Source organism: Mustela lutreola, chromosome 5, assembly GCF_030435805.1.
Source record: "Mustela lutreola isolate mMusLut2 chromosome 5, mMusLut2.pri, whole genome shotgun sequence".
Lineage (NCBI taxonomy): Eukaryota > Metazoa > Chordata > Mammalia > Carnivora > Mustelidae > Mustela > Mustela lutreola.
The window spans coordinates 89,777,394-89,801,614 of NC_081294.1; the positions used below are offsets into that span (position 1 = coordinate 89,777,394).

The 24,221-nt window shown below is 37.4% G+C and overlaps 1 protein-coding gene and 1 pseudogene across 6 annotated transcripts in view; one reads left to right on the forward strand and one right to left on the reverse strand.

Annotated features, from left to right (window-relative positions):
* Positions 1 to 15,398, forward strand: part of LOC131831164 (short coiled-coil protein-like) — a 32,818-nt pseudogene extending 17,420 nt beyond the window's left edge.
* LOC131832263 (cAMP-specific 3',5'-cyclic phosphodiesterase 4D-like) overlaps positions 1 to 24,221 on the reverse strand; it is a 565,899-nt gene that overhangs the window by 112,397 nt on the left and 429,281 nt on the right. The window lies entirely within an intron of this gene.

The window sequence follows — 24,221 nt, forward strand, 5'->3', positions numbered from 1 at the left end:
GTAGTTCCTAGAATGGGATTCACCACTTACAACATGTTTGAACCAAAGTATAAAATATAGCAAATCTCAGGTCACTGTGAGAAAGTCATTCTATGTATCAGGTGGGAATGTTCTTCTTCTTATTACCACTAGTATTCTGCTCTCTGGGGTCACACACATAAGGTATAAGTGCTCAGCCCTGTGAAAGTTCTTCAGATATATTTGCATAATTTCCACCTCCAACCTTGTTTTATAGGTTATGCATTCCCGAGCCTTTTCTTTCAGGCACCAAGCACTCAGATTAATATATGGATCAGGAATTAAAAGCAAAAGAGTGAAGTAGGAAGAGAGGAGTATAAAGATAGGATCACACACTTTCATGGTTGGTTTCCATAGAAGAATGTAACGGCACAACCAGAATCCTATATATAATGAAACGTCTTCTCATTTTGAAGCATCTGGTACTGTTTCAAATTTCTAAAAAAACAACAAACAAACAAACAAACAAACAAAAGAACTCCATGTGGGCCATATAAAACATATCTGAAGGCCACAAGTTCAAGACCAGCTTCAGATACACTTCACGTAATACAGTTTTGACTTCTCTCTTCATATTGATGGCAAGTCTTTTAATATACTCCAGCTTTTCTATATCCTCTTTAAAGTGCATTGCCCAGAACTGGCATCCTAGTTCTGGTCTGGGAGAACCAACACAAAGAGACATATAATTACTTGTCCTGTTTTAGATCCAGTTCTATTCATGAAACTCAAGTATGAATAAATGTTTGGGGAAATGGCACTTCTGTCATATTACTGATAGGTGCTTACTTTTAAGCACCTTAATCTCCTGATGTTGTTAAACCAGCTCTCTCCTCTGTCTTTATTGCTTCTCAAACAACATTAATTAGTACTCCTCTCCTTGGTGTTTCAAAGTTTTATACACTTTTTAAAGTTTTTAAAGTTTTGTTTTAGTATATTTACTTTTCCCCTCAAGTCTAATAAATATTTTTTGTATGCTAATTTTGTAAATGCCCATTATTAGCTATGTCTTCCAGTTTTGCCTCCTCTGTGGATTCGCTCTTTTTACCATTAATGCCACTTTCGAAATTAATGATGAAAATGATTAACAGGAGAGACACCTGGCTGGCTCAGTCACTGGAGGATGTCCCTCTTGATCTCAGGGTTGTGAGTTCAAGCCCATCTTGGGCATAGAGACTACTTTAAAAATAAAGTAAAATAATTTTTTTTAAAATGGGGAAATAGGACAGATCTAAACACCAAATCCTCCACTCAGTTAATAGAGGCCTTTCTGTAAATAGACACTAATTTATAAACACAGATACTCAATTATGACTTTGTACATTGGTACCATCAATTCCCTTTCTCCATCTTAGTCCCAATTTTATATGGAAGATTTTATCATGTGCTTGCTGATATCCAAGTGGACAGTGGGCACAGCATTCCTCTGGTGTATTGGTCTTTCAGGAAAAGTAAATTAAATTTAACCTGCCATACTTTATTATTAGTGACCTAAGACAAATTCCATATGATCACCCCTTTTCTTATGATTCACAAAAAGGTTTTTTTAAGACCCATTTTAGAACTGTATTTAAGATTAATCAACTCATTCATGCATTCAATAATTATTTATTGAGTGTCTATGTTAAGCACTAGAAATAAAATACGGACAGACAAAAATTCCTATTTAGAATTTCACTAATGTGGGGGGAATGAAAATAAACAATATAGGGGCACCTGGGTGGCTGTCATTAAGCATCTGCCTTTGGCTCAGGTTATGGTCTCAGAGTCCTGGGATTGAGCCCCGCATCGGGCTCCCTGCCGAGCAGGAAGTCTGCTTCTCCCTCTCCCACTCCCCCTGCTTGTCTTCCCTCTCTTACTGTATCAAATAAATAAATAAAACCTTTAGGAAAATAAGTTAAAAAAACAATATAAGTAAGTGAATTACAGAGAATGCTGGATAGAGTCAAGTATTCAAGAAAAAATTAAAGATGGAAGGTAGGTAGAAAGTCTGAACTGTGGGATTTGGAGTAATTTTATACAGAAATCTATAGAAGCCTTCTGAGAAAGTACTAATGGAAAATTTATGAAAAGATTAACTATAGGAAATAATACTAATGTCCTACTCCCTAAGGATGTAACTGAAGGGAATTCATTTTCCTCCTTTTCCTGAAAATTGGGATTATTCAAGCATCTCTAGTATACTATTATGTATTTTCTCAAAGACTTCAGCAAGTTATTTACTTCTATATGTCTCCTCATTTGTAATGTGGGCTTGAGAATAGTGCCTACATCATGCAGTTATCATTAAGATTCAATGAGACAAAGCATGTAATGAATTTACAACAGTGGCTGAGACATGATAAGTGCAATACATTCTGCTACTTGTTCCTATCTGCAAATAAACTCATAGAGTATTGGTAAATTTGGGATTAATGCCAATATACCATGGACTTTTTTTTTAGTTCAAATAGGAGTTTTTCCCAGCACATTATTTTCTCACAAAGTTAAGAGTAGTCAAATGTTAAAAAACACACACACACACACAAAAAACAAACAAACAAAACACAAGAAAGCTGAACCTGGCACATTGGGGATGAATATGACATTATTCATAAGGTCTATCTACTATAGATCTTCTTGCCTCATTCTGATCGCATGCTTCATCATAGAAAAGCCTACCGCATGGATCACTTGGTTCTTTATGCATTTTGTTCTTGTCTTCTTAGTATTAAGAGGTTTAATAATCACATCTAAAAGTTATTACTAGGTCATTGCATTCACATTAGGTAGGGTCTTTTCGGGGGGTGAGTAGAGGCTCATCTAGTTTAATTTCCCTTCTTTATAATGTTTATTCTACTTTTTCTCATCTGAATATACTATCTTTGGGAAAAGTCCATTTTATTTCCATGTATCCAATTTTAATATGTTCTATGAATAAGAAACTTCTTAGACATTATTGAAAAAGTTGTAAATGGTCCTAATTGTGTAAGTGAGGTGACCAATTATATTTTTAGACTTAAATTGTAATAAATAAGAAGGAAACACAGACAAATTGTTACAGTCCGGGGTCCTTACTCTAAGTGTCAAAGACAGAGTCTAGAAATTGAGAGGGGTGTCAGGTTTGAAGTCTTAAATTCACATTTCTAAATGTGTTCAACATTAGATAAATCTCTCATTTTTTTTCTACATAAATATAGACAGCTTTAACAAAAAGCCTAAAATCATCATGTCTTAAGCTGACACTTTATCAGTCATGATAAATACTAATAAGTGATCTCAACTGGAAATAACAAATAGTTGGCAGGGGTCATTAATACTGCAAACCCATACTCACCTATACTATTTTTTTTAACTTTTGAAACTTTATGTCCTCAAAGATAGATTTGATATGATAAAACATTGCCATTTGATAAAATCTCTGTGATCTTCTCACTTGTGTCATCTTCTATAAAGACATGGTGAAATAGTATGATATAGACTGAGTGTTTCCTATAACACAGTGTGGCTAACTAATGTGCAATTTTGAGATTTTTAGTTTTAAATTTTTATTTTCTTTAATTTTAAGATAGTAGGATGTTCCAAACCTTCATAGTAAACACTAGTAGAACATCCAGTTACTGGTATTATCTAAAATAAATTCAAGTTAAAACTTCTTTTTAATTTTTATTTATTTATTTGACAGACAGACATCACAAGTAGGCAGAGAGGCAGGCAGGGAGAGAGGAAGGGAAGCAGGCTCCCCACTGAGCAGAGAGCCCGATGTAGGGCTTAATCCCAGGCCCTATTCGGGACTTAATCCCAGGACCTTGAGATCATGACCTGAGCTGAAGGCAGCGGCTTTAACCCACTGAGCCACCCAGGCGCCCCTCAAGTTAAAACTTCTTAATGCCATCTCATTTATACCAACAACAGCACAAAGTACACTCCATATGACACAAAGGTAAGTGTATAAAGGCAGATACTTCCAGCTGAATTGTATCATTGCACGGGAGAAATTTATCTCGATATGCACTGAGTTTTAGGCATGTACAGTGCAAGCACAGTAATAATGAGGACAAGATCATAATTCTGATTCCCTATGTTAACTTCACTGAGGACAATAGGACTACAAACATAAAAGTTCCAACAATCATTTCACAAAAGATGCAATTTTTAGAGAGAATGCCAAACAAAAGAAGATGGAAGTTCCTCCAATCTGCCAGCCCTATTGGAGGTGAGACTCCATACTGTACATGGTCTGCTGATCTGTGGGGTCAATGACCTACATGAGACTCCTCATTTCAATACCCATATGGCATAAGAAGAAAAGATAAGGCATGAGATTTGGCTGGTGTGTTGTAGCTTGTTGATACCTGTCCTAGAATGTCTCTAAAGATTTTGTTTATTTATTTGAGAGAGGGAGAGAGAGAGAGAGAGAATCAGAGAAGGGGCAGAGGGAGAGGGAGAAGCAGATTATCTACTAAACAGAGGGCCCAATGTGGATCTTGGTCCCAGGGCCCCAGGATCATGGCCTGAGCCTAAGGCAAATATTTAATCAACTGAGCCTCCCAGTACCCCTAAACTGTTTCTATATATGAACAAATCATACTGAGAGAAAAGAGAGGGCCGTGTCTACCAATGGGGTATCATTCATTAGGTCCAGGAAAGGGACCTAATTTTCCAAAAGTTTTCATAATAGTGTTTCCTTTTATAGATGTTTAAAATTTTATGCCAAGGTCCAAAAAAGAAAATGTATAGTAGAAAATAAATGCTTTACTAGACATTAAAAAATTCAACCTATATATTTAAATGCTATAGATCTGGCACTAATGAAGTCATCACTGCGATAATGGTTACATGAAGATAGGACTAACATAAATTTGACTACAGGATAGATATACTTGTGTGCTCATACACTGCTAAGAATTCTAAGAAAACCCATAAAAATAGATATGATGTAAAAATAAATAGCATTGAGTATAGTGCCTATCAAATGCCTAACATACATTCATAATCAAAAAATTTAAAAGAAAATAACAGAATTTTTGTGATGGGTCTAATGGGAAGGAAGTAAAAAAAAAAAAAAAACACCTATTTTTCCTATGACCTGAACTTCATGAACATAAGCAACTTAAAAAAAAAAAAGTATTTTTTTTAATGCCACTCTAAATTTTCCCTTTCTAATTGTGAAACTGTACATGATATTAAATTATTCTATTTCATTCTATTCAGAATATTTAAATGACAAATGAAAGTACAAAATGACTTTATAGGATACATGAGCTTTTAGACTGAAATAATAGTCACAATGAGGAAAGATAAGATGTTCACAATGAATTAGGAAAATCTTGACTTCTTTAACTAAGCCACAGATAGTAGCATTGGGAATTCCAATTTTTCTCTGGCTAAGAACACATTCAAGTAAGAAGACTTCTATAATCAAAAAATGGACTACTCTGCAGTTAGAACAAAAGATGGTAAAGACAGCATAATTCTTTTGAGCCATATGGGTACCACGAATGCCATAGAAAGTTTTACAGTCTACTGATGTCTGCATGGGAGGGCTCTCCTTAGGAAAACATCATTGAATTAGATCACTCATCACTAGATCATTGAATTAGTTGGAGGGATGAGAAGCTCATGAAAATCTAAATGAATTTCAATGTCAGGAGCTACCTAACTAATCTGCCCTATCCAAGATGTCTTTTTGCAACTGTGGGTCTGGATCTGCCCACACATTGAGACCAATCTTTCATTTTGGTTGCCTAATGTTTGGAGTCTTTGACCTCAAAAGCTTTGCAAACTGCCAAATTTCTCTTTTGACTCTCTGACCCATAACTATTTGCCTAAATATATTGTTTGTATTCTGAGTCTTAATTTCCTATATTCCTAGCCTGTGTTCCCAATTTCTACCCAACTCCCTAAGCTTCTATATCTGGTTTGATGCCATAAGAATTTCATGACCCTGCTTTTTTGCACATAGACTCCTGACTTATCAATCTTCATTATCACATATATCCCATGCCACTTTGAGCCCCAGTTTCAAACTCCCATCTCAAAAGGTCAATAGCCTTTGACCAAGAACTTACCATCCTTTATATCTACCTGTCCTTCCTAACATGTACTAACACTTTGTTGAGTACTGTTGTGTGTACTCTGTTCATTCATGTCTATGTCTATGCACAGGCCTCACAAAAATCTAGTGAGGACTATATCATGCTTTTCATTTTATAGACAGCACACATAGTCCAAACATACAGCAATTTGCCCTAATTCATACCACTAATAAAAGGTAGAAGGAGGCGACAGATCTATTTGTGTCTGGCAATAAAATAGTTCTATGTGGGAGACTGTTATATGGGTGCCCCTCAATAACTGCTACCTTCAATCATACCTGTCCTTGTGTTGTCTCTCCCATGCTGATTCTTACTTAGCTATACAAGTGGCTTCAGCTGAAGTGACATTGGCAGACATGATACAAGCAAAAGGTTCATAAGCTCTTGCACATTGGTCAGGATTTGTTCATTTAAAACATCTCCTGCAGCCAGGTACCATATAAAAACCCTGAAAAACTTGAGTCTGGCATGCTGCAAGGAAGCCCAGTCTTATTACATGTAGAAGCCATGTAGATGAGCTTAGAGGTGCCAGGTAGAGGACTGAGGCTTTCTTGGACCTCCCAGGCCAGACTAGCTAGTGACTTAACACCACATAGAGTAGAAGACTTTCTCAGACAAGTCCTGCCCATAAGAAATAATAAATTGTTGTTTTAAGACACAGAGTCCAACCCAGGTCCTTCTGGGTTAGAAAATAAAATTATTGCTCCTTTTCAGCTGTCCAGATAGCAAAAGGTTCTCAGAATAGGAAATAGCCTCTGATCGAATTCTGAGAGCTGCTCTTAAAATGTGGCCCCCAGCTTCCAAGTGTTAGAATTTCCTCCAAAGTTTTTCTTCTGATTGAGTTACAGTTTCAAAGCATTGTGATCTGGGAATATGCAAGGAATAATCTCAATCTTTTGGTACTGGCTGAGACCTGATTTGTGACCCAGTATGTGGTCTATTCTGGAGAAAGTTCCATGTGCACTTGAGAAGAATGAGTATCCTGTTGCTTTAGGGTGGAATGTTCTGTGTATATATATATATATATATATATATATATATATATATATATATTTGTGTCTGGCAATAAAATAGTATATATACACAGAACATTCCACATATATTATATATATATATATATATATATATATATATATATATATATATATATATAAAGTTCATCTGGTCCAGTGTGTCATTCAAAGTTCTTGTTTCTTTGTTTATTTTCTGCTTAGATGATCTGTCTGTTTTTGAGAGTGCAGTGTTGAGACACATAGATCAATGGAATAGAATGAAGAGCCTAGCTATAGACCCTCAAATCTAAGGTCAGCTAATCTTCAACAAAGCAGGAAAAAATATTTAATGGCAAAAATACTATCTCTTCAACAAATGGTTCTGGGGAAATTGGACAGCTGTACACTTACACCATATATAAAGATAAACTCTAAATGGATAAAAGACCTCAATGTGAGAGGAATCCATCAAAGTCCTAAAGAAGAACATAGGCAGTAACCTCTTTGACATTGGCCACAGCAACTTCTTTCAAAGGCAAGGGAAACAAAAGTGAAAATGAACTTTTGGGACTTTATCAAGATGAAAAGCTTCTGCACAGCAAAAGAAAGAGTCAACAAAACAAAGAGGCAACCTGTGGAATAGGAGAAGATATTTGCAAATGACACTATGGATAAAGGACTGATATCAAAGATCTATAAAGAACTCAAACTCAACACCCAAAAAACCAAATAATCAAGTCCAAAAATGGGCAGAAGATGTGAACAGACACTTCTCAAAAGAAGACATACAAGTGGCTAACAGACATGAAAAAATGTTCATCATCATTAGCCATCAGGGAAATTCAAATCAAAACCACATTGAGATACCATCTTATACCAGTTAGAATGGCAAAAATTGGCAAGGCAAGAAACAACAAATGTTGGAGAGGTTGTGGAGAAAGAGGAACCTTCTTACACTGCTGGTAGGAATGCAAGTTGGTAAACAGTGTGGAGGCTCCTCACACACTTCCAAACACACTTTGGAAAACAGTGTGGAGATTCCTCAAAAAGTTCAAAATAGAGCTAACCTATGACCCAGCAATTGTACTACTGGGTATTTACCCTAAAGATATAGATGTAGTGAAAAGATGGGCCATATGCACCCCAATGTACATTGCAGCAATGTCCACAATAGCCAAACTGTGGAAAGAGCCAAGATACCCTTCAGCAGATGAATGGATAAAGAAGATGTGGCCCATATACAAAATAGACTATTACTCAGCCCTCAGAAAGGATGAATACCAAACTCTTAAATCAACATGGATGGAACTGGAGGAGATTATGCTAAGTGAAATAAGTCAAGCAGAGAAAGTAAATTATCATATAGTTTCACTTATCCGCGGAACATCAGAAATAGCATAGAGGACATTATGAGAAGGAAGGGAAAAATGAAGGAAGGGATATCAGGGGGACATGAACCATGAGAGACTATGGACTCTGGGAAACAAACTGAGGGTTTTAGTGGGGAGGGGGAAGGGCTAGACCAGTGATGTGTATTAAGGAGGGCACGTATTTCATGAAGCACTGGGTGTTATACCCAAACAATGAATCATGGAACACTACTTCAAAAACAAATAAGGTACTGTATGGTGACTACACCACATAATTTTAAAAATGTGGCCTCCTGGTAATTATCAATTCAAGAATGTGGCAGAAAGAAATCTCTTAAGACCCTTGTAAGATCCAGTCAGCCAGAAGACAAGAAATTCTAAAATCCATAAGGATTTTGCTCCCTAATATCTTGACTCTCAGCCTAAAGCAGAAAATTGTCTTAAGGAGATATGTGCAAGTATATTTTACTTAATGGACAGAAATGTAATTGACTGCATGGGAAAACCACAAAGCTTTTAAAGGAAATGTATCATCTTGAACTGAAAGGGAAAATTGCTGAAGAAAATGAAGAGGCCTCCAAACTTTCACTGACATAAAAAAGCCTGAGAAAGCTACTTAGCTGCAAACATGGGTTATTTCTTATATAAAAGGAAAGATGACTGAGAGGACAAAGCAAGATCCACTGAGAGCAACTAAATAGAAAATCACATGCAAAGAATTGGGTCTTTATCAAAAAACATTTCTTGTCCCTAGATTTGAGGGAATTGGTAACATATTTCCAGTTGGATTTCACAATTGCTTTGAAACATTAAGTGCTGTGTGCTCCTCATTTCCCTTCTTTTCAGTGCCCAGGTCTATGGCCAGAGAAACTTAATACATCTCTGTATGTTTCAGGGGGAGCGGAATGTACAGAGATTATATTAATCTCTTGAAAGATCAAGTCTCTGGATCAAGAGAAGTTATATCTGAAGAGCCTCAACTTCAAATGTTCATTGCAGCAATGTCCACAATAGCCAAACTGTGGAAAGAGTCAAGATACCCTTCAACAGATGAATGGATAAAGAAGATGTGGTCCATATATACAATAGAATACTACTCTGCCCTCAGAAAGGATGAATACCAAACTTTTGCATCAACATGGATGGAACTGGAGGAGATTATGCTAAGTGTATATTTGTTTTTGATTTATATGATATGATACTGGACCTAGAATCTGGGAACTAAAAGTAATGCAATGAAACTTTCAGGGAAGGACATGAATTGCTTAGTCAGAGGGAAAACTCTATTGCTAGTCGACAATCATTCCTCTCTTCCCTTTGCACATATGCTGCTCCTTACACCATAAAATATCATATTTTTTTTTTCACAGACAATAAGCTAGGGCTGTAAATTGCTTTGACTCAGAGAATGCAATGGAATGATGTCCTAAGAGTTCCAAGCCCAGGCATGACAGATTCAACTTCCTCTACCTGGAAAGATAGCCAGCATGGTATAAATAGAAACTTGGGCTAGACTACTGAGTGATGAGGAACCACATGAAGAGTTGGATTGTGGAATTTATGTGGTAACTTGACTAGGTCACAATACCTAGCTATTTGGTCAAACACATTGGATGTTGCTTTGAAGGTATTATTTAGATGAGATTAACATTTCTTCAGTAGACTTTGAGTAAGGCTGATTATCCTCCATAACTAGATGGGACTCATCCAATCAGCTAAAGGCCTTAAGAAAAAAAAGAAAAAAAAAAAAGACTGAGGTCTCCAAAGGAAGAGAGAATTCTTCCAGCGGTCTGCCTTCATACTTGAGAGGCAATATCAAGTCTTCCTGGGTCTCCAGCCTGCCAGCCTACTCTATAACTTTTGGACTTTCTATCCTCTGTAATCATTTGAGTCGGGTCCTTAAAATCAGTGTGTGTGTGTGTGTACTCATCCCGATCCTGTTAGTTTTGTTTCTCTGGAGAACACTGACTACTATGTAGAGAGATAGAGAGACTAGACAGAAAAGCCATGAAGGAGCATGCATGTGGGTAAAGGGTTCTTGGACTTTTCCAAGAATGGATGCCAAATGGATGCAACTGAGTTGATACCACGTGAAGTAGAAGAATCACCCAACCAATCACTGCCCAAATTTCTGACCTAACAAACTGTGAGGAGAAAGATAAATTATTGTTTTAAGTCACAAGTTTGGGGTTCATCCCATAGCATTAGGTAACTAAAACATCTCCTTTTTTCCCCAGCCACTCTCTCTCCCATCCTGGACATGAGCTTAATCTTTCTCAGAGTTTTAGCTTGAGGGCAGTCCAAGGGCAACCTGTAACTTGGAATTTGCCAACCTCCAATCAGTGAAGCCACAGTTTCATTCAGATCAATTATAAGGGATCATGTTTCATTTTAAATAATGATCATTAGGGGATTTCTCATAGGTAGAACAGTTATTAGGTGATCTTACAGTGTCAGCCTTCATTTAAAGACATACTTTCAAAAATAGTGAAGAGGGCTAAACCCAGACAAAGATACCCTAAGGGAAAAAGGAAGCTCAGTCCTCTTACACAATAAACTATTTTGCCCCTAGAGTCTCCAGTCATGCTGAATTCAGGAATGGAATCATTGGAATGCAAGAAGGGCTGTAGCAAGTGTCACTGAGTCACTCAATGACATGCAACAAGAATAATTGGACACAGCTCTACAGCCCAAGAGAACAGTATTAGTGAATGGGCATAGCCACTGAAGCCTTTGAGAATCTGAGAATAATGAGGTCAATTAAATCCTGCCTATCTGTGTTCTGAGAAAATGTCACGCTGTAGCTACCTTGAGACCCAGGCTCGGGGCACAAGCAGTGTCATAACATGTGGCAAACAAAAGAGTGGATGCTGAGTGCTGTGCAAAGCTGCTCAGAATAAAATTTCACTGTAATTTTGAGCATGTGATCCATCTGTCAAGGCAGAAAAATAACACATTTGAGAGTCTGTTTATTTATGTGAAGAGTACAAATTTTATACTCTCATTAGCACACCAAATGAAAGGCTGAAGTCAACTTCCAAGTCAATTTTCTGGGACTCTGTGATAGATACAAGAGCACTAAATACACCAGGCATACTTGTTACTAACATTTCTGTAAGGTTAGACATTGTCCTTCTGCCACCAACCCCCTCACACCGCCTACCCCCAAAATTAGCTGACTCTGTCTTTAATGTATCCTGGTGGTGGACCATTTCAAGCTCTTCATCTAGAAGCACATACAAGTGGTGAATATTGAATACCTATATATAATTAATATGACCCAATATCCCCTCCCCCGCTTTATCCCTGAAGCTGCATTAACGGCTGCTGTCTGACAGCTGTGGTTTTGTCAAAGATTCCAGTTTAGATATCCAAAGTGCGGATACAACAGCTTGAAAAGTCATTATGGGACTGTATCTGGCAGCTTCATTTTCCCTAAAAAGAGCTCCTTTTCTGAGAATGATTTAACTTAGAAGATGGAATAAAACATTTCTTCAGACAGACTCTTTTGCTGCTATCTCTACCTCACTAGGTTCCCTCCAATCCTCCAAAAGCCAGTAAAGCCACTATGCTTATTGAATTCCTATAACATGAGAAATACTGCAGTAGAAGTGGGAAATTAACTGAAGGTATGGAGAGTGCCTAGGCTCAAGATTTCTACAATCTTTTAGATAAGGTCTTAAAAGTCCTTCTTTAAATGGTAATCTATTACAAAGTTTGCAAATCCACTATAGCTACAACTTTCTGCCGTACATACTCACTCTCTTCTGTTAAAGACAGAGATGCTCCTGAGAGCATTTCAGCTCTCTAAGTCACCCCACCTGTGACACCCCAACACCTTCCTTCTCCTCCACATACAGCTGCAAAGATGACAGCATCCACTACAAGCATGTTCCTCTGCCTACGCTGCCCCCTACCCCCAGTGCTATCTGGTAATTACTAATCTCCTCAAGTGACTCCCTATCACATGTCACACAGTGATTATTATAATTCATTCTATTTTCCTTAGGCTCTTTTGTTTTCTTGGTCCTCTAGCTAGCAAGGTATTTCTTTCTGTCCCAAGTGGAAACCACTAACTTATCACATCCTCCCCTGCTCTATTTCAAAAATACAATGTCCTCACACATCTTCATCTTGTTCCTTCTCTGTTGCTGATTTCTCAGCACACCTGTAATCTCATCCTGACCTGTAACCAGCTCAGATACTCCAATGAATGTCCCTTTCTCTCTAGCACAGAGGGCAATAGGGTGAAGTAGTTAAGAGCAAGTTCCCTGGAGATAATACTTCCGGTTTTAAATCCTGACACCACTGCCTGTTTGTACTACCTTGAACAAGTTATGTAACCTCCTTGTGCCTTAGTCCCTTCACTCCAAATACAGATAATAATAGAAGGACTTCTGTCACAGTTGTGTTATGAAGATTAAATTAGTTAAAGCATTTAGCACACTGTCTGGTACATAGTAAGTACTAAAATATTGTTAGCTATTACTACTTTCCAATTTAAATTCTTTCTCTGCCTCAGCCAGCCATTTTCTTAATTCTTACATGTCCTTAATCATCTGTGCTTTTTATCTTCATTACTTCAATGCCAATCTTCTTTTGAAAGAGTGATTAATATTTACAGCTGAACTTGCTTCCTGACTCATTAACTCCTGGTAAATTCAGCTGTAGCCCCCACACCAATAATAGCTCTAAAGGCCTGTATTTGTTCTTATTTTTCTCCACTGACCACTGATCTTATTTTTTTTTAAGATTTTATTTATTTATTTGACACAGAGAAGAGAGAGTGAGATCTAGAGAGAGCACAAGCAGGGCGGTGCAGCAGGGAAAGGGAGAAGCAGACTCCCTGTTAAGCACGGAGCCAGATGGGATGGGGGCTCCATCTCAGGACCTTGAGATCAGACCTTAGCTGAAGGCAGATGTTTAACCAACTGAGCCACACAGGTGCCCCACTGATCTTATTTTATTTTATTTTTGTTGTTGTTGTTTTGACACAGAGAGAGAGATTACAAGTAGGCAGAGAGGCAGGCAGAGGGTTGGGGAGAAGCAGGCTCAGCAGAGAGCCTGATGTGGGGCTCGAACCCAGGAGCCTGGTCAGGAGTCTCCTGACCCTAAGACTGACTAGTGCGTCTCTAAAAAAGTAGGTCAATTAAAAAAAAAAAAAAGTTGTTGTCATTTTTAAACAAACTAGTATGTTTTCTTAGATTAAACATCCACACACAAAAACACACACAACACCATTGGCTCCCACAAAGTGATTAAACTTCCTACCCACAAATGTGTTTTGGACAAATGTTCTATTTACAAACAGGAAACCATGCGTAGTTAAATATTTCCTTGAAGTTACTCTGAAAATAGCAACAAGTCTAGAGATTCTGACTTTAGAGAACTAATTGCCACTCTCTATTGTTTCCAAAATATATTTATTTAATTATAATTTCAGTTGGAAGTACTGAGAAGTGGTCACGAACAGTAATATTTGGAACAAAAGCTTTTAATTGATAAAAATGTAAAAGATAACAAGGGAAATGCAGAATAATCTTGAAGCAGAGGGTAAATCACAGGGAATTTGATGGCTTAAAACATCATGGCACAGTCCCACCACAACTAGGGAACTCAAAATGACCACTACAGCTGGTCACAAATTTTTAAGGTATATATTGCTATTCATGTAAAATATAGGTCTTTAATCACTGTGGGAATGCAAATGAGCCTGACCTAATGGGCAATGAATGGAAAAATCCTGAGACATAGCTCCATGAAAATATCTCATTGCATATATAATATTTAAGACAATTTTGGAAACACTTTGAAAGTTAAAAATGGAAGAAAGAAATCTTGGCTTTGAGGAATGCTTCAAAAACACAATCAAACAAACAGGAAAATAAAAATGCTTGAAGTATCATCAAAGTTTGCTTCAGAATCACCATGGGAGGCAGAGCTCCTGAGACAAGGGCTTGGTGGAACATGGCATGGCAGGGTAGGTTGAATCTGTTTTAATTCAAAAAGAGGCAATCAAGATGAAAAAGTGTATTTTTACAAGGACAGGTATTGTTGAATAATCAAGAATCTGAAAATAAATTGGATTTTTACCCAATACTATGGTGAAAACAGATATGAATGATAGAACTACTTACTAGTCATCTACACTGATAACACAGTCTCTCAATGTGTGTGGTTTGTTAAAGTACTTGAAGGTAGAACTGGTGATAAAATTTTCAACAAGATATAAGGATCCTAGCATGATATTAACTTGGGAAAAAATGTTGGACTCAAATCTATGTTAGACAAACCTTTGAATCACTAGCGTGCATCAAGCACATGATGGCCCTGACTGCTCCAGAACAGTGATTTTATTCATTCATCAAAAAATACAGGTGCCTGGGTAGTTCACCTGGTTAAGCACCTGCCTTCAGGTCCTGGGATCAAGCCCTGTGTTGGGCTCCCTGCTTCTCTGGCCAACATCGTGCTTCTCCCTCTCCCTTGGCTACTCCCCCTGTTAATGCATTCTCCCTCACTTGTTCTCGTTCAAATAAATAAAATCTTTAAAAAAATTTTTTTTGAGGCCAGTTGGTCCCTGTATTGAGGGGGCCTGAGGTGTCCTCCTGGTCCATCTCTCTCCCAGCACCTCCAAAGGGGGATCATTCATCAAGGATTTTATATCCAAGGCCCAAAATGTGTTGCCCAAGACGATGAATGCCAACATGGATACAGCTGATGCTGAAAATCAACTGGAACTGGAGGACAAAGCACGACTTTAATTAGTCAATTGCTGAAACATCAGCACACACTTAAAGATCTCTCTGAAGAGCAGGTGCAGTTAAGGAAGAAAATCGGAAGCTAAAATCAGAAAACCAAATTCTTGGATAGTATATATAGAACACCTCGTGTCAGCTTCCAGTGGTTTTCAAACAACTTACACAAAAAGCAAGAGAAAGTAAGAGACTGATACCTCTTCCGTTTTATGGAATTGCTGCTGATCTTTCTTTCTTTAAAAGTTGAAAAGATGAAAAAAGTTATAGTAGTTTTGTTTGTGGTTTAATTGAATATTTATGAAGATAATGTCAGATCTAGGCAAAATTAAGAGCATAACAGAAAACTTACATAAGTTTGTGTACTATATCTTAGTCTAGGAAAATGGGCAAATGTATCGTACAAATTTTATAATTAGAAATACATATATTTATGACACTTGAAAATGAATTTTACCAAATTTGATTTGATTTATAGGTTTAGCACTGTATTTTATTATATGCAGAGTAAGATATACAAGAAAACAGCCACTGTGTTGTGAAAAGTGACCAAAATCATGTACTGAACACACAGCTTTATGTGCACCGTCTACCATATTACATATCTTGTCCATTCCTTTCAACCTTTGTATTTCCCTTCCCCTAAGGAAGAATTGGCTTCACATTTGTAAAAAGTAACTTTAATAGTGAATCATCTGTGAGAGTAAGCTGAGCTTGACTTGTTGAAACTTAACCAAAAAAAAGATACTTTCTCAGGTCTTATCATCATTAGTGATAAAATAGGATCATTGGTTTCTCTTTAGTCAACTGAAAACAGGGGCTATAAATATGAAGATTTTTCTTTGCCACTGAATTGTCAAATTGGGAAGGTTTGTTGGTAAAACTTTCCTTTTGCACAAAACAACCTACTTGGTATCTGAAAAGATGAGCTCTAGTTACATATTTGAGGTGCCTAAGTGGCTTACTCGGTTAAGCATCTGCCTTCAGCTCGGGTCAAGATCCCAAGGTCCAGTGATGGAGCCCTGCATTGGGTTCCCTGTTCGGCGGGAAGCCTGCTTCTCCCTCTCCCATTTCTGCTCTTGTGTTCCCTATCTCACTGTGTTTCTCTCTGTTAAATAAATAAAATCTTAAAAAAAAAAAAAAAGAAAATTTTGAGAAAGATAAAAATAAGACGGGAAAAGTACTTGGCATACAGTAGTAACCAACTCTAAATGTTTTTACTCCAGATTTGTGTGATCTCTGGCACAGACTAGATCTTTTGGGGAATATATATATGAAAGTAGATTAAATACGATTAACTTATGTCAATGACATCTAGAAGAGAACAGTTACAAAGACTTTAGTGTCAAGGTTTATTTGTGGTACCAAACAGACCAACTTTTGGAAAACTGCTTTAGAGTGCATTAAGTATCAGAATCATGAATAAAATGGGGGAGCTTTATATGTATACTAACTGGTATTCTCAGTATTTTATCTCACTACTTCTAGAATCTTCTCAAAACCTAACTACTTGGTTTGCAGAGTTTTAGTCACTTTTTGACAATTTCTAAAACTATAGTTTGTTGATTCCATTTGGTAAGAAAATTATTATCACAAGTAATGCTAAAATGTTAAATAGAAAAGGAGATCCACTAATACAGTTTTGGTTATTAGATTTGGGCTAAATTTTTTTAAAGACTTTATTCATTCGTTTGACAGAGAAGACCTAGAGAGCACAAGCAGGGGAACAGCAGAGAGAGAAGAGGCAACTGGCTGAGCAGGGAGCCTGATGCAGAGCTTGATCGCAGGAGCTTGGTATCATGACCTGAGCCGAAGGCAGACACTTAACCAACTGAGGCACCCAGATGCCCAGAATTGTGGCTACTTTTTTTTTTTAAGATTTTATTTATTTATCTGACAGGCACATCACAAGTAGGCAGAGAGGCAGGCAGAGAGAGAGGAAGGGAAGCAGGCTCCCCACTGAGCAGAGAGCCCGACTCGGGGCTTGATCCCAGGACCCTGGGATCATGACCTGGGTTGAAGGCAGAGGCTTAACCCACCGAGCCACCCAGGTGCCCTGAATTGTGGCTACTTTTAATCATAGAATAATCTTATGTTTGTATTGATGTAAGATTTGACCAATGGCTTCAGCTGGATGAATGTAATAATTATGCTGCAAACATTTTTCATCCCTTTTGTGACCTGATTTATAAGCATTTCAAATTATGCTGTAGTTTCACTTTACTGTTTAAAAAAAGCTGTTTCAGAATACACACACACACACACATACATGTGCATATATATATATATATATATATATATGTATATGTATGTATGTATTTGGACTCCTACTGTGCCTACCACCATGCTAGATCCTAAGGATTTCACTTTGGATAAAGCAGACAGTCTTATCCTTTGAGTGTTTACATTTGCCAAGAGATTCCTTCAAAAAAATTTTTTTTTGTCTTATTTTCCTTGACTTTTCTCAGGGTGTTCAACGACTTAGTAAAACTAGATAATTTTGCAAAATGTGATATTTTTAATGTTCCTTATTTTAGATAAATTGTAATATAATGAGAAGAGAATGAGAAAGCTTATAGTACCACCTAGATGCATTCTTGTGCAACCAAAAAATAGTACTCATAGAGTTTTCTAATTCAGCCATAAACTAATTTATTTCCTTGGAAATAAAAAAGTCATCATGAAAAAAAAAAAACCCTAAGTATTATGAGTTAATTTAGTTTTCGTACTTCTAATAAATTGGGTCACAGGGAATTACGTATTTAGCTGATTTCCCCCCAAAGTCTGAACACCCTCATTCAACCATTGTAAGGTAAAATTAAGGTGAGGATTTTCACAGAACGTGACAAATTATAATGTGGTATAGAAGCCTGACAGTTGAATGGAGATGTCAGAATGTAAATAATCTGAGACTCATCTCATTAACATGTGACAAAAATTATAACATCAGTCACCAAATAAAGATTATTATTCCTTAATTGAAAATATCCTTTTTGGCTATTTCCATGGAAATTTAAAAAACACTAACCATTGGATCAGAGACTCTTTTTATCCCCTACTAAGCAAGTAGGCAAGTGAGCCAACTCTTCAGCAAGTAGATGAAGTCATTGAAATCTTTGGCAAGAAAGGCCTGACAACATGGCATCATCTTTCCATTGGTGATTCTGGCTTGCTTCTCCTATGAGATTCCCCGTATACAGCTCCCTATGTCTTCAAAAATTATTTTTTAAGTGTCCACAGGTACTTGTGAATTTGCTTCCTAAGGATCAGGCAACACCATGAAGAAAAAGTACAGATCAGCTGGACTCAGTGGATCTGATTTGCTATCTTTAATCCAGTTCAACATATATGTGAAAGTGATAAATTCAATGAATAACATTTCAGGCCTCATCTTTTGGTTATCACTTTCCCTCAACATTCATATGAATTCGTCAGTCATTCCCTTCAGCTATTCCTCCAGTTTTTATTTCTGGCACCATACAACCCATTTTCCACATAGCAGGCAGAGAAATAATTTAAAAATCTACATCACATCAGAAATCACTGTGTTAAAAGACCTCAATATTTTACTGAGGCATTTAAAACAAAACCCACTGCTTGGCATGGCCTTCCAGACCTCTGCTCACCCTTTCAATTCATTTTGTACCATAACTCCCTAGACCTCTTTTTCTTCTCCGTGGTAGCTTCCTCACATCCAAAGGCTGTATTGTGCTCAGGTCACTTGTTCCCCAACCTCAAGCCAAATAAACTTGTTCCCTATCCTCAAATCAACTTTTATTCAAAAGCTTCTTTGACTATATCTTCTCACTTCCCCATCACTCTAGACTTAATTATGTTTTGCTTCCATCACAGTAGTTATTTTCTGAATTATCCTGTTTATTTATTAAATTAGCTTGTTTATTAAGTTAATAATTATTATTTATTAATTTAATAAATTAAATTAATGTGTCTCCCTCTCACTATACAGTAAGTGATCTGTTTCTCTCTCACTATACCTGTGATCTGTCTCCCTCTCACTATACAGGAAGCTCCAAGACAGGCTTTATTTCAATTATGGGCATATCCCTAGTGTCTAAAACGGTGTCTAGTACATGCTGGGTACTCATCAAAGAATAGTTGATTAAATCAATGAATATAGCAGGATCATGATCATTAATGAATAATGAATCAGGGAGAAATTATATGTGATTAGATCACAGAGTAGAATAAAGAATCTACACATTAAAAAAAAATAAAACAGATAATACTAAGGGAATGTTGCACTTTGAACTATGCTTCCAAATAATCTGGATTAAAACTTTAGTTTCCACCAGCTCTACAGGAAATATTGAAAGGGGTCCTCTAAGCAAAGAGAGAGCCTACAAGTGGTAGATCAGAAAGGAACAGAGACCATATACAGTAACAGTCACCTTACAGGCAATACAATGGCACTAAATTCATATCTCTCAATAGTTACCCTGAATGTTAATGGGCTAAATGCCCCTGTCAAAAGAAACAGGGTATCAGAATGGATAAAAAAACAAAACCCATCTATATGTTGCCTCCAAGAAACTCATTTTAAGCCCGAAGACACCTCCAGATTTAAAGTGAGGGGGTGGAAAAGAATTTACCATGCTAATGGACATCAGAAGAAAGCAGGAGTGGCAATCCTTATATCAGATCAATTAGATTTTAAGCCAAAGACTATAATAAGAGATGAGGAAGGACACTATATCATACTCAAAGGGTCTGTCCAACAAGAAGATCTAACAATTTTAAATATCTATGCCCCCAACGTGGGAGCAGCCAACTATATAAACCAATTAATAACAAAATCAAAGAAACACATCAACAATAATACAATAATAGTAGGGGACTTTAACACTCCCCTCACTGAAATGGACAGATCCTCCAAGCAAAAGATCAGCAAGGAAATAAAGGCCTTAAACGACACACTGGACCAGATGGACATCACAGATATATTCAGAACATTTCATCCCAAAGCAACAGAATACACATTCTTCTCTAGTGCACATGGAACATTCTCCAGAATAGATCACATCCTCGGTCCTAAATCAGGACTCAACCGGTATCAAAAGTTTGGGATCATTCCCTGCATATTTTCAGACCACAATGCTCTAAAGCTAGAACTCAACGACAAAAGGAAGTTTGAAAAGAACCCAAAAACATGGAGACTAAACAGCATCCTTCTAAAGAATGAATGGGTCAACCAGGAAATTAAAGAAGAATTGAAAAAAATCATGGAAACAAATGATAATGAAAATACAACGATTCAAAATCTGTGGGACACAACAAAGGCAGTCCTGAGAGGAAAATATATAGCGGTACAAGCCTTTCTCAAGAAACAAGAAAGGTCTCAGGTACACAACCTAACCCTACACCTAAAGGAGCTGGAGAAAGAACAAGAAAGAAACCCTAAGCCCAGCAGGAGAAGAGAAATCATAAAGATCAGAGCAGAAATCAATGAAATAGAAACCAAAAAAACAATAGAACAAATCAACGAAACTAGGAGCTGGTTCTTTGAAAGAATTAATAAAATTGATAAACCCCTGGCCAGACTTATCAAAAAGAAAAGAGAAAGGACCCAAATACATAAAATCATGAACGAAAGAGGAGAGATCACAACTAACACCAAAGAAATACAAACTATTATAAGAACATACTATGAGCAACTCTACGCCAATAAATTTGACAATCTGGAAGAAATGGATGCATTCCTAGAAACCTATAAACTACCATAACTGAACCAGAAAGAAATAGAAAGCCTGAACAGACCCATAACCAGGAAGGAGATTGAAACAGTCATTAAAAATCTCCAAACAAACAAAAGCCCAGGGCCAGACGGCTTCCCGGGGGAATTCTACCAAACATTTAAAGAAGAACTAATTCCTATTCTCCTGAAACTGTTCCAAAAGATAGAAATGGAAGGAAAACTTCCAAACTCATCTTATGAGGCCAGCATCACCTTGATCCCAAAACCAGACAAGGATCCCATCAAAAAAGAGAGCTATAGACCAATATCCTTGATGAACACAGATGCGAAAATACTCAACAAAATACTAGCCAATAGGATTCAACAGTACATTAAAAGGATTATTCACCACGACCAAGTGGGATTTATTCCAGGGCTGCAAGGTTGGTTCAACATCCGCAAATCAGTCAATGTGATACAACACATCAATAAAAGAAAGAACAAGAACCATATGATACTCTCAATAGATGCTGAAAAAGCATTTGACAAAGTACAGCATCCCTTCCTGATCAAAACTCTTCAAAGTGTAGGGATAGAGGGCACATACCTCAATATCATCACAGCCATCTATGAAAAACCCACCGCAAATATCATTCTCAATGGAGAAAAACTGAAAGCTTTTCTGCTAAGGTCAGGAACACGGCAGGGATGTCCATTATCACCACTGCTATTCAAAATAGTACTAGAGGTCCTAGCCTCAGCAATCAGACAACAAAAAGAAATTAAAGGCATCCAAATCGGCAAAGAAGAAGTCAAATTATCACTCTTTGCAGATGATATGATACTATATATGGAAAACCCAAAAGACTCCACTCCCAAACTGCTAGAACTTATACAGGAATTCAGTAAAGTGTCAGGATATAAAATCAATGCACAGAAATCAGTTGCATTTCTCTACACCAACAGCAAGACAGACGAAAGAGAAATTAAGGAGTCAATCCCATTTACAATTGCACCCAAAACCACAAGATACCTAGGAATAAACCTAACCAAAGAGGCACAGAATCTATACTCAGAAAACTATAAAGTACTCATGAAAGAAATTGAGGAAGACACAAAGAAATGGAATAATGTTCCATGCTCCTGGATTGGAAGAATAAATATTGTGAAAATGTCTATGTTACCTAAAGCAATCTACACATTTAATGCAATTCCTATCATAGTACCATCCATCTTTTTCAAAGAAATGGAACAAATAATTCTAAAATTTACATGGAACCAGAAAAGACCTCGAATAGCCAAAGGAATATTGAAAAAGAAAGCCAATGTTGGGGGCATCACAATTCCGGACTTCAAGCTCTATTACAAAGCTGTCATCATCAAGACAGCATGGTACTGGCACAAAAACAGACACATAGATCAATGGAACAGAATATAGAGCCCAGAAATAGACCCTCAACTCTACGGTCAACTAATCTTCGACAAAGCAGGAAAGAATGTCCAATGGAAAAAAGACAGCCTCTTCAATAAATGGTGCTGGGAAAATTGGACAGCCACATGCAGAAAAATGAAATTGGACCATTTCCTTACACCACACACAAAAATAGACTCAAAATGGATGAAGGACCTCAATGTGCGAAAGGAATCCATCAAAATCCTTGAGGAGAACACAGGCAGCAACCTCTTCGACCTCAGCCGCAGCAACATCTTCCTAGGAACATCGCCAAAGGCAAGGGAAGCAAGGGCAAAAATGAACTATTGGGATTTCATCAAGATCAAAAGCTTTTGCACAGCAAAGGAAACAGTTAACAAAATCAAAAGACAACTGACAGAATGGGAGAAGATATTTGCAAACGACATATCAGATAAAGGACTAGTGTCCAGAATCTATAAAGAACTTAGCAAACTCAACACCCAAAGAACAAATAATCCAATCAAGAAATGGGCAGAAGACATGAACAGACATTTCTGCAAAGAAGACATCCAGATGGCCAACAGACACATGAAAAAGTGCTCCATATCACTTGGCATCAGGGAAATACAAATCAAAACCACAATGAGATATCACCTCACACCAGTCAGAATGGCTAAAATCAACAAGTCAGGAAATGACAGATGCTGGCGAGGATGCGGAGAAAGGGGAACCCTCCTACACTGTTGGTGGGAATGCAAGCTGGTGCAGCCACTCTGGAAAACAGCATGGAGGTTCCTCAAAATGTTGAAAATAGAACTGCCCTATGACCCAGCAATTGCACTATTGGGTATTTACCCTAAAGATACAAATGTAGTGATCCAAAGGGACACATGCACCCGAATGTTTATAGCAGCAATGTCCACAATAGCCAAACTATGGAAAGAACCTAGATGTCCATCAACAGATGAATGGATCAAGAAGATGTGGTATATATACACAATGGAATACTATGCAGCCATCAAAAGAAATGAAATCTTGCCATTTGCAACAACATGGATGGAACTAGAGCGTATCATGCTTAGCGAAATAAGTCAAGCAGAGAAAGACAACTATCATATGATCTCCCTGATATGAGGAAGTGGTGATGCAACATGGAGGCTTAAGTGGGTAGAAGAATAAATGAAACAAGATGGGATTGGGAGGGAGACAAACCATAAGTGACTCTTAATCTCACAAAACAAACTGAGGGTTGCCGGGGGGAGGGGGTTGGGGAGAAGGGGGTGGGATTATGGACATTGGGGAGGGTATGTGATTTGGTGAGTGCTGTGAAGTGTGTAAACCTGGTGATTCACAGACCTGGGGATAAAAATATATGTATATAAAAAATATATGTTTATAAAAAATAAAAAAAAAAAAAAAAAAAAAAAAAAAAAAAAGAAATGGGCAGAGGACATGAACAGACATTTCTGCAAAGAAGACATCCAGATGGCCAACAGACACATGAAAAAGTGCTCCATATCACTCGGCATCAGGGAAATACAAATTAAAACCAAAATGAGATATCACCTCACACCAGTCAGAATGGCTAAAATCAACAAGTCAGGAAATGACAGATGCTGGCGAGGATGCGGAGAAAGGGGAACCCTCCTACACTGTTGGTGGGAATGCAAGCTGGTGCAGCCACTCTGGAAAACAGCATGGAGGTTCCTCAAAATGTTGAAAATAGAACTGCCCTATGACCCAGCAATTGCACTACTGGGTATTTACCCTAAAGATACAAACGTAGTGATCCAAAGGGGCACGTGCACCCGAATGTTTATAGCAGCAATGTCCACAATAGCCAAACTATGGAAAGAACCTAGATGTCCATCAACAGATGAATGGATCAAGAAGAAGTGGTATATAT